Genomic DNA, 11,324 nt, shown 5'->3' with positions numbered 1-11,324 from the left:
ATATGGGATTGGAATTGGAGATATGAGTGTAAGTGTATATGTTTCAGCATATAAAGGTAAATATAGAACTGAGGGTGGTAAAGGGGCATAAGAGGTACCAACCTCCAGTTATTAAAAAAATAAGTCATGGAGATATTATGTACAGTGGAGGGAAAATAGTCAATATTTTCATAGTAACTTTATATGGTGACAAATATTTATTAGACTTATCGTAAGGAATATAAATATCAAATTACTATTTTATACAACCAGAACTTGTATAATATTGTATGTCAACTATATGTTAGTTTTAAATAAATGTAAGTGTGTAAATAGCATGCCCTGTGAGTACCAAGGAACACCCAGATCTGGGTTTGAAACACCATTTTCTACAAAAAGGAACCAGGCTCCTTAGAGAAATGGCTGATGGCAAGAATGAGACAAGGAAAGTCCAACGTGAGTCCAAAACCTCCTGTTCCAGAAAGCAAGGAACAGCCCAGAGAACTCTGGGTGCGTGTTAAAAAGACAGTAGTCAGCTTGAATTGAATCTCACTAGCCAAATGGAGGGCAATTTGACCATCAAAATAAATAATGATAGGAACAGATTATAAGCCATTAGATAAAATAGGAAACCATGTATATGTCAAAAAATAACTGGAAGTTATTTACATAATTTCAATACCGCACCATAAATTACTTATTGATTACATGGCCGGGGAGAGGAGAACAATATTACAGGGAGAGCTGGCAGACACTGTCTTTACCATGTGATTAATATGATTATCATCCGTAAAGGAACAAATTGAGAGGATGCAGTGAGAAGAATACAGTGTCACTTTTCTGATATTTCTGCTAAAGGTGTCTGAATTTAATCCTAAATCACAGCTAAGGAACATTCTGCAAAATAACTGGCCTGTAATTTACAGACGGTCAAAGTCATGGAAGTTAAAGGAAGATGGAAGGAAACCAAGGACACATGAACATGTGGTCCTAAGTTAGACCCTTTGGTATAAGGGGTATTATTGGGCTATTAGCAAAACTTGAATGGGTTCTGAGAACTAGATGGTAGCAGTGAATCCATGTAATTTCCTGTGGGTTTATAGGATAATGTCCCTTTTTGTAGGAAACACCCACTAACAGATTTTTTTCAGAGTGATAGGGCATCTGGTTAGCAATTCACTCGCAAATGGTTCAGATAAAAGGTTCTTTACACTGTACTTCCAACTTTTCTATAAGTATGTGATTGTTTCAAATTTTTTTTAAAGGGGGGAAATATAAATAAATTTCATTTGATAATTTCAAGAGATTTAAAAACTTTTTATATTTGTATCTACACTAAGATAAACTTTATTTGTAATCATTGCAACTATTTTTGAAGTTAAATTTATTGGGGTAACATTGGTTAATAACATTACATAAACTTTAGCTGTACAACTTTATAATATGACTTCTGTATATTCTATTCTGTGCTCACCGTCTGAAGCCTAGTCTCCTTCTGTCACCATATATTTAACTCCCCTTACCCTTCTCCTCCCCCACCCCCTGCCCCTCTGGTAACCACTATCTGCATCTATGAGTTTGTGTTTTTTTGTTTGGCAACCTTTTTTTGAAAGCAGTAAATAAGTTAGTGTACTATTAATATACAATTTAGTCTTACATTCCAAAAGGATAATTTTTTCTAATTTCTTCAATTAAAAACAGGGTTATTTATAGTCACTTAATTCACAATCATAATTTTTAACTGTATTTTCTTTGGAAGGGATAAAAACCAATACATCAAGAATAGGCAATTATTAAACATTTAAAGACATCTTTTTCATTAGTTTAGTCTGTCTTAATTTGGATCTAGAGGTTCGCCTTTTCATAACTTAGATACATCCATAATATTACACATATTTTAAAACATTTATCATTTATATGTTTGGTTTTGTCTCAAAATGCAGACAACTTTAGCACTGGTAAGAAACTCAAGAGATTTGACACATGTTATTCTTTGAGAAATACTGTATTATGATTTTTAAAATGTTTTAGTACTTGGGAATACTAACTGTGGAAAGATGTCAAAAACAAAATTAAAAAATATGATTGATGGACCGATGAGGTTTATACTCTCAAAAGCCGTCTTTTCATCAGCAGCTTCTTGTCATTTTAGGAAATATTATGCAGTTCTTAATACTTTGGGCCCCCTAATCATAAATATTAAACATTCAGAACAGTTTATATTGTAAATATGTGTTAACATTATAAACACTTGAAACCATCAGTGGAAAGAAGCTGGAAAGGTAAATTATTTAATTATAGCTGAAATAATTCTAGTAATTCAATTTTGAGTGTTTATAAGAAATAGTATTATTTCTTGTCACTGAAGTATTTTCAGCATTAGGCTGCTTCCTGTTGTAGGTTTTAATAAAAAGGTTGAAGTCAGTTTTCTATGTTCATTTTGACATTACCACAAATTATTTACCTTGTACTTACCATATAGCACTTAGCGCAATAACAATTAAATGACTATTTGTATAACTATTCTTTCTCTTCTGATAGACTATTGTTCTGTGAATATTATTTTCAGTATCTGCTTGTCATAGCTCTCCAGTATTGAAGGTGTGCTTCCCTAATTGTTCTTGCATTGAACTGCCTATCTGAAGCTTTAAGGAGCCAACTTTCCAGTAACTTCTCCCATCCTAGCCTCCTTGGGGGAAGTCAATTCATACATTCCTTGAGATCTCACCCTTCCTCTTCTGTTCTAGCATCTCCCTCTTTCTAATAGCTTCTTTAAGAGTATTAGAAAAAAAAGAAAGAAAAAAAGAGTATTAGACTTTGATGCAACTCTTTACCATTCTGTACCTAGTCTAGTGAAATATATGAAGTAGAGTGAAGTATATGATGAATGTTAAGTTTGCTTTTGCTCTGGGTATTCACAAAGAAATTGCTGCTCCATCCAAGACATAAAATCCTTACTTGTATGTTTTTTTACTGCCTGATTCCTTTCAGCAGGTAGGTTCAGTAGGTTAAATGTTTTCAACATCTGTTTATGTTTTACTTTGCATTGAAATGCCTGAAATGGATTGTTGTAGAGCATAAAATCCATTTTGTCTTGTATGCAGTCCCTGATTATTTTCAGCTGTAGAAAGTCAATATTTTAGTTCTTGACTCACTTTGCCAATCTGTTTCAATTTTTAAAAGTCACAACATGTCCATTGTTATTGGGTCAGTGAATCAATTAGGTCTCTAAGATTTGCACAAATTCAGCAGCTTCCTTAGAGCTACATGAAAAATAGTTTTGGCTTCATTTGGCAATCTATTAGGCTCCTCTGGATTTTGCCATAGCTCCCTTAGAAATGTTGTAACTTATAATCAGGATGTGAAATTTAAAACGCTTTTATGAATAAATCTCAAATATTTTAATTTTTGGAGGCATGAATAACCCAACCCTCCTTTTTTTTCTCCCTGTAGCCTTCATTGTTTCCCAAAAAATATACTGAAAAAAAATTACTTCTAAGACTGTCCAATATATGCAGAAAGAATTCTGATATTATATCTGCATGAAAGTAAATCTTTTATTATGTTAAGACTTGTGTCTGCCATAAAATGATAAGGTTGACATGTTTGAGCTTGGGGGCAAAGTCATCTCAAAACAGGATGCTGGGCCCAGCCAGGATGGCTCAGTGGTTGAGTGTTGACCTATGAACCAGGAGGTCATGGTTCGATTCCCTGTCAGGGCACATGCCTGGGTTGTAGGCTTCATCCCCAGTGGGGATCATGTAGGAGGCATCAGATCAATGATTCTCTCTCATCATTGATGTTTCTATCTCTCTCCCTCTCCTTTCCTCTCTGAAATAAATAAAAATATAGTTTTTAAAAAGTTAATTGGAAAAATCCCCACACAGGATGCCGGGTCCTATCTACCTTGTGTAGGTAGGGAGTTGCTTGTGTTTCTTTCCAAATCATCTGTGACTATACAGAAATATGACCTTCCCACCTTGCTCTGAAAGAAACAGGGTTTACCTTAGAAGGTTCTCCTGTTGCCTCTGAAGACATCTCCTCACTTGAGTAAAGATTATAGCTTTCCACCAGGGAGACTGAATTGAGCAAACCCCATTTTATGCATGGGAGAGAAATTGGGAGTTAGAGCTTTCTGAATATGAAAGGAACATTGCTATTACTGTTTTTCACTTTTCTTTTGCTTTAACAATTTTATTTTTTGGGGGGAGGGAAATATTTGTGGTCAGAGCAAGACATTTATTTTCTATCCCGTATGTGCAGATATGGAAATATGGTTAGGACAGGGTGGTGACTTTATAAGGTCTCCTAGATTTCAGTGGTGGAGATGACATTGTTCAAGCTGCCTCTGAAACATTCCAATCTCTTCTCTCATATTTCAGACGTTAGCTAAACAATGCTACCCTCAAATCAGAAATGCTGAAGTGATCCTGAGTATTGGATTATTATTATCTCGTCTCCTCAAAGGGAAAACATTTTGTCGGTATTTAGTCTCCATATTGAACACCCATTCTGGGATATGTGGCTATGAAACTCGGGGATGACTATCTGGTGCTGTTGTTGTTATGTTGATTTTCAAAGGAGAATGTGGGCAGGGATGGCTTGTGGAACCATGCGTTCTGGTGTGAATTGGGTAATTTCATTTTGAGGGAGTGCAGGAGTTATTTGAACTTTGTATGCTTCAATTAAATGCCAGAAAATGGATGAAAAGACTTACTGAAAACCAGATGCTTGTTCTTCATGCCTCTTGGGACATCAAAAACAAGCAGCACAACAAAAAACATTTGGGTTTGGCAGAGTTCACTCACAGATGAGCTTGGTGGCATTGGTAGAGCGGGAGAACTGTGGAGTACTGATAGATACCTGATTTGAGAAGCGTCTAAATCACTGATCTCTTATTCAATAAATCTACCTTTACTTCATGTAAAGTACTCTTTCACACTTTATTGAGCACAGGGAGAATAACATCTAGTACTAGAAGATGTTCTTATGTAAGAAGGTGACAGTTGGCTCATTTTTGCTCGGTGGGCAAAACAATTCAGATCTCATTTTGGATTGATGGTTGGGTAAGACAAAGTTCTGAGGTAAATATTTCTTAGAAAGTGTACTAGTAGTCTTAGTGTCTGCAGTTTTTCAGGACTATGAGGGCATTAACCTGTGACAGTTAATATCCCCCCAGAGTTTAGAGGGAGCTTTTGTGTCCTGTTCAGGCCACACCTATCGGAGTGATCTTGTCATCCTTGGAGGCTGTTCTCTGCACTTTGAAACAGCCACTTGTGAATACGTTTGCGGTTTATTACCTTCCTGACTAGAGTACTAAGCCCCAAACCAATACATAATGTTAATTGTGGATGCATTTTTATTTTTAATTGTTTTTAACATTGTAAGCAACTCTTGTTGTAGGACAGATGGCCATGGAATTCTGCCATAATTTTGAATGCAGTTCCATCCATTAAAATGCACACTCTCATTTTGTTTTAAGAATATTTTGATACTTTGACTTGGTCAAATCATAAACTTCAAAGCAGTAAAGAGAGTTTTACTAAATCCACCAGATCGATATATGAATTAGGACACCCTTTGGGTAGCAATATTTGTGCACTTCAAATTAACAGACTGTTGATTAAGTATCCTGTGTTGGCTCAGACTACATAATTGTATTTTAAGAATATAATCATTTTGGTATTTTATAAAATCCATAGTCTAATGTCACATTTTGAAAGTAGAATTAATCTTTAGATTTCAAAATACTCTGTTAACCAGTAACAGTTTGTACACTACTTCAAGTTTGCCTGATCTTTGTTTGTAATTTAAACAAATCTTCGTTGAAATGAAAACATCAGCTTATCTCTATGTTTGATGCTGTACCTTAAGAATAGCAAGGTGATGTTAACCTCCTTGTAGACCATATCTTTAGGTGAATATTATCACTTACAGAGGTATTGTAGGTCAAGGGTGGCACCTGCTTAGCAAAACTTTGAAATAGGGAATAGATTATTTTTTGTTTTTCTTGTTAATTAGGTTTTTGATATGTTAAATGTGAACTTGAATCTCCTTTCTATTTCAATCTTTACTATGGAAAATTATGTTTCTTTTACTACCTATAGTCTACTAAGCAGAATGATATCCATATCTTTGAAAACTAATGACTAGGGCCAATACTTGCAATCCACCCTCAGGGCAAAAGATTCTAATTTATAGACATTGTAGGAGATTACACATGTCCCAGAAGTCTGCCACCAATGGATTTCATGTAACCCATCTACATCCCTTCCTTTGATTGCATTGTATAAATACAGATGTAACCTGCCATTCTCCAGAGCATTATCTCAATTCGTTGAGGTTCTGCGTCCCGGCATTTGTCGACAGTTTGGCTCAAATAAACTCACAAAAATTCTTTATAGGTTTGAATGTTTTTATGTTAACATTACGAAGCAAACAATAAAAAGTAAGGTTGGTGGAAAGGCTGGCAATATCTGGACGAGGTCATCTTGCAGTCCCTTTAAGATCCCACATTTTCTATGTACTTCAGCAATCTCATATCTGGTTTCCCCATATCCTCACATGCCCCCTTCCAATCTCTAGCTGCACCCCAGGTGTTCTTCTCAAAATGCTCATCTGGATATGTCACCTTAGGCTTAAAACCCTCCAGGGACTTAAGAGACAAAGACCAATATCCTTAACGCAGTATAGAAGACAAACTTCAATGTGCATGTGAGTCGCATGTGGGGCCTGAGGTTCGGCAATCCTTACCAGCTACTAGGAGGGACTTAAGAGACAAAGACCAATATCCTTAACGCAGTGTAGAAGACAAACTTCAATGTGCATGTGAGTCGCGTGGGGCCTGCGGTTCGGCAATCCTTACCAGCTACTAGGGATACTGATGCTGGTAGTCTGAGGACCGCCCTTTGAGGAGCAGGATCTGGAGATCCGTCTAGGCCTGCCCTGCCTGTACCAGACTCATTGCTCCCACTGCTTTGCATGCCTGCCACCTGCTCTACACGGCTGCCACCTGGCTCTTTCCAGCTCCTGATAAGTACTCTCTGCCTGGAAGGACCTCCCTCCAACTCCCAACCTGCTGAAGTCATGCCCTTTCCCATTCCCATCAGCTCAATAACAAGGGTTGGAGAGGTTGTAGAAAAAAGGGAAGCCTCATTGACTGCTGGTGGGAATGTAGACTGGTACAACCACTATAGAAAGCAGTCTGGCGATATTGCTTTTGCTGTCATCCTAGCTGCATAAAGCAGGGTTCTCGGTGGTTGCTGTGTAAAAAGTCATCCCATGTAAAAATCCATGTGGAACAGGGGGGTGGTTTCCAATTTGATTCCTATGTTTGAGGGGTTGTGCAGAGCCCAACAGATGCACACATCCCATTAGTAAGTAATCGTGGTTAAGAATGACATGCAAATATTTTTAAATTTTAATTTATGTGTAGTATTTTTTCACCTGGCTACTAAGTTTTTAGGATACAAATATTTATAAAATTGTTGAACTAAACTACTTAATAAATGGAACTGTTAGTCATTTCTTGCTTTTTTGTTTGTTTTAAATATGGAACACTTCACAAATTTGCGTGTCATCCTTGCACAGGGGCCATGCTAATCCTCTCTGTATGGTTCCAATTTTAGTATATGTGCTGCCGAAGTGAGCACATTAGTCATTTCTTTAAAAAAATGTCCTTATTGATGTTAGAGAGAGGGAAAGGGAGAGGGAGAGAGAGAAACATTGAGCCTGCAATGGAGGCATTGTGCCCTGACCTGGAATCAAACCAGCTACCTCTTACTGCATGGGATGACACTGAACCTACTGAGCCAGAGAGGCCAGAACCTGTTGGGATTTCTTTCGATCTGGGACTACTGAAACCATTACCTGGATGCTGAGAGTGCTGTGTACCAAGAATGTCTGGGGATCTCTCTTTTAGGGGGTCAATAGAGTTACAAGGCTACTTATTTTCATGTTAGCATAGGTGGTATTTAAAAAATGTCTGTAATAAAATCCACAATTTACTTTTTGAAACACATAATTTTCTGACTAACTTCAAAGCTCATAATGGTGAAAGTGAGTATGGAATTGAACTAAGAGTGGGTTTTTTTCTGAGCAGCATGCAAGGGTGGTTTCTTTCCAAGGTTCTTGTCCAGGTGGATTCGAAGAATGAAGCCACGGACAAAAGGTGGCAGATGAAAAGGTGGAAATTGATTGGAAACTAGTACAGACTTAGAGGGTAGCCCACTAAGCTCCCTTTCCTAAGGTTCATAAAGGCTGCAGGCTTTGTTTCTTAGTGCTGCCTTCCAATTGGTAGAATATCATCTTCAAAGTGTAAATCCCACGTGGTGCCCACTCTCTTGCTCCCCCTTCAGTGGTAGAATTCTCTGTCTCCTGTGAAAACCTGTTTTCCTCTTTCTCCCCATACCCTGTGGCTTCTCCATATCTTCTGTGAATGGATGTCTTCCTCTCCCCTTATCCTGTGGCACCTTTTGTTCTTTGTGAATGTATGCCTTTTGGCAGCTCCAAGCCCCCAACCAACTATGCCTTCCTCCCCCATGGACCCCCTAATTCCTAAAGCTCCCTAAACCTGCCCATTTTACCCCTAAAACTCCTTTCAGTAGTCCCATAAAAAAATGATTTTATTATATTTTAGTATATTTTCCCTGAAAGGAAAAGATTTTTACTTTTCTACCAAATACAATTTTCTTCAAGTGTTTTTGGATGATTCGGGAATAGTCTTTGTAAGGCGTATATTATTTTAAAAAAGAGGCAGTATTTGTATAATTATGTACAGAGTAATTTTTGCTCAGGTGCTTTAATCCACTCATTTATTCAGCAGGTAATAATCCATTCCTGACTGTGTTCAGGTGCTGTTCTAGATGCTGGGCTACCCTCGTGAGAAAAGGGTAATATTTATACATATAGAGAGATACAGCTGTGTTAGTATTACTTATGCTGTGATTATGTTTTTACAGGGGCAGGAGTAAATTTGTACTTTCTAATCTTATAAGTATTTGTTGGTTGTTACAGTTTATAGTTCATGTTGCAGTAGTATTTCAGTTTGAATAGCCCTGAAACTCATGTTTCCCTTTTTTTCTACTGATGTAACGCATATAGTCTTGATAAAATTTGTATTTTATTTTGAAGATTATTTTATGTTTGAACCTTTGTGAAGCAACCATGTTTTACAGCAAAAATTAGGCAGTTTTGTCTGCCAATTGCCACCTAAAAAGTGATATCAGGTTTCATTATGGGCCCTAAAGAAGATTTACAAAGGTCTGGAGCTACGAGGAAAGGTCTATGTTTGCTATTTAAAAATGTACCAGTAAGTCACATGTGTAGGGCTGGCGACTGATGCCATGTGTGTGGGTGACATTGTGGGTGCCGGGGTTCTTGTTCCGGCATCTAGAAGGGTTCAGCAATCTGGAGAAGGGCTGTGTGTAACTTAAATAAGAGTCCAGAGACGAAGCATAATTTTGAAAGGCATTTGGGAGTCAGAGGAGTTTAGCTAAAGAAACTAAGATCTCCTCATCTCAGGACCCCTTGCTTTTTATTAACACAATTTGTCCTAAGGTAAAGTGGAGATATACACTTCAAAGGGTCAGGTTTCCTATACAGAGTCCACTGTCAGATTGGAAGAATTTGTCTATGGCTGTTCAGATGTTTGGCCAGTAGGAGGCAATAACATGTAGATTAAGATGCCCTGAACTGTCTGGCAGCAAGCAATCATCCCTTTTCAGGTTTGGGGAAATGCCCTTGCCACTCCAGATGATTCAGCCCTTGCTGACAGGCTGGAATTGGCTTCCGGCATGTGGGGAGAAAGTGGGTGTGAGATCAGAGCTTACAGAAAGAGGAGGAATGGCCAGAGAAGGAGAAAGAGAAGTCAGAGGAAGAGAGTGCTTGAAGCAGATGGGAGTGGCTAACTGAGACTCTCTCAGATGACTCTGAGATGTCATTCCAATGAGGTCTGGGAAATGTCACTTGGATGTCGCAACATGGAGGTCGTGGGGAACCACAGCAAAAGCTGTTTTGGTACAATTGACAGAAGTGGGCGCCAAATTGCAGTGGCCACAAGAGTAAACAGCAAGTGAGGAAATTTGGACAATAAATATTAATTCTTTGAGCATTTTAGATGACAAAGAAGGAGAGAGGTGGTGGCTGAAATGGGATATAGGCTTGAAGATGGATTAACAAAAACAAAAAACAGCTGAAAGAGACCTAAGCATGGTCAATAGTGGATGGCAGTGTTACAGGAGAGAGAGATGCTGTTAAGCACTAGGCACTGGAAATACACATGGCTTAACTTGAAAGGAAGTTTGGGACTCAAGAGAGATTCAGGAGGCAGTTACACAGAGGTTGTAGTTCAAGCTCTGAAACTGTCAGAGGAGAACATGCAGGAGAGCCTGAAGTCCAAGAGAGAACCTCCAGAAACACCTTCACCAAGGGAATAACTCAAGTTAGTGAGTTATTCAAGTCACTTTTAATTCCATCTCAGACCCTGTTGAAAAAGTCACTCACTGCATGAAGCTAGCCATTTGCAATAAACGAGTTTCCAGACATCGTTTCTGGCAAGAGATTGAACTAAGCAAAGTTTAAAGTATTTGAAGATGAGAACTTTATGTGAACCATCACTATGGCACCTCATCATCCTCTCACAAGTGGACAGGCTGCAGGGTTGATGTCCGGAGGGAACGTAAGTGTTCAACTGGACAACAGGGCAGGCTCTTTTATTGTTCAACTTGTCACTAAACACGTGGTCAGTAATATTAAAACTTGTTGAAGTATTAATGGCTGAAAACTTATTTTACCCAGATTCATGCAGATTTGGGTTAGGACTAATGAGCCTAACAACAATGAAGTCTGGAGAATGTCTTGTCTACACCCACTTACCAATGTCTTATACACTGTACTAGGCAGTCTTTGCTTATAGCTCTGGGCCAATGTGAGTTCTTGCCATAGTTATTTATGGCACTTTGGAATAATACCGAATTGGCAAATGTGTTTAAAAAAATCAAGATGCAATATCATTAAAAGTTCATGCACTTCTGAAAAACATTTCAGAAATAAATGATTTGCTCTGCCCTGAATGCGGTTGTATTGTTATTTGTTAATTTATTAGCGTGATTTGGTGTCTAAACCTCATTTCATGTCCTAAAGGACACACAGCAAAATCTTTTAGGAATGCTGCTGCTTTGAATGGATGATGGCTGTGCTCTGCAATTTCATGCCATGTACTGAGTTGCTTTGTAATATTAAAGCCATGTTCCATATTTCTCTTTTTTTTAACTAAAATTATCACCTTTATTTTATATATATATATATATATATGTGTGTGTGTGTGTATATATATGTGTATATAT

The 11,324-nt window shown here is 37.8% G+C and overlaps 1 protein-coding gene across 2 annotated transcripts in view; it reads left to right on the top strand.

Annotated features, from left to right (window-relative positions):
• CORIN (corin, serine peptidase) overlaps window positions 1–11,324 on the top strand; it is a 226,590-nt gene that overhangs the window by 33,751 nt on the left and 181,515 nt on the right. The window lies entirely within an intron of this gene.

This window comes from Myotis brandtii, unplaced genomic scaffold (assembly GCF_000412655.1).
Source record: "Myotis brandtii unplaced genomic scaffold, ASM41265v1 scaffold10, whole genome shotgun sequence".
In the NCBI taxonomy this organism is placed as follows: Eukaryota; Metazoa; Chordata; class Mammalia; order Chiroptera; family Vespertilionidae; genus Myotis; species Myotis brandtii.
This window is presented reverse-complemented; position numbering and strand designations above follow the sequence as displayed.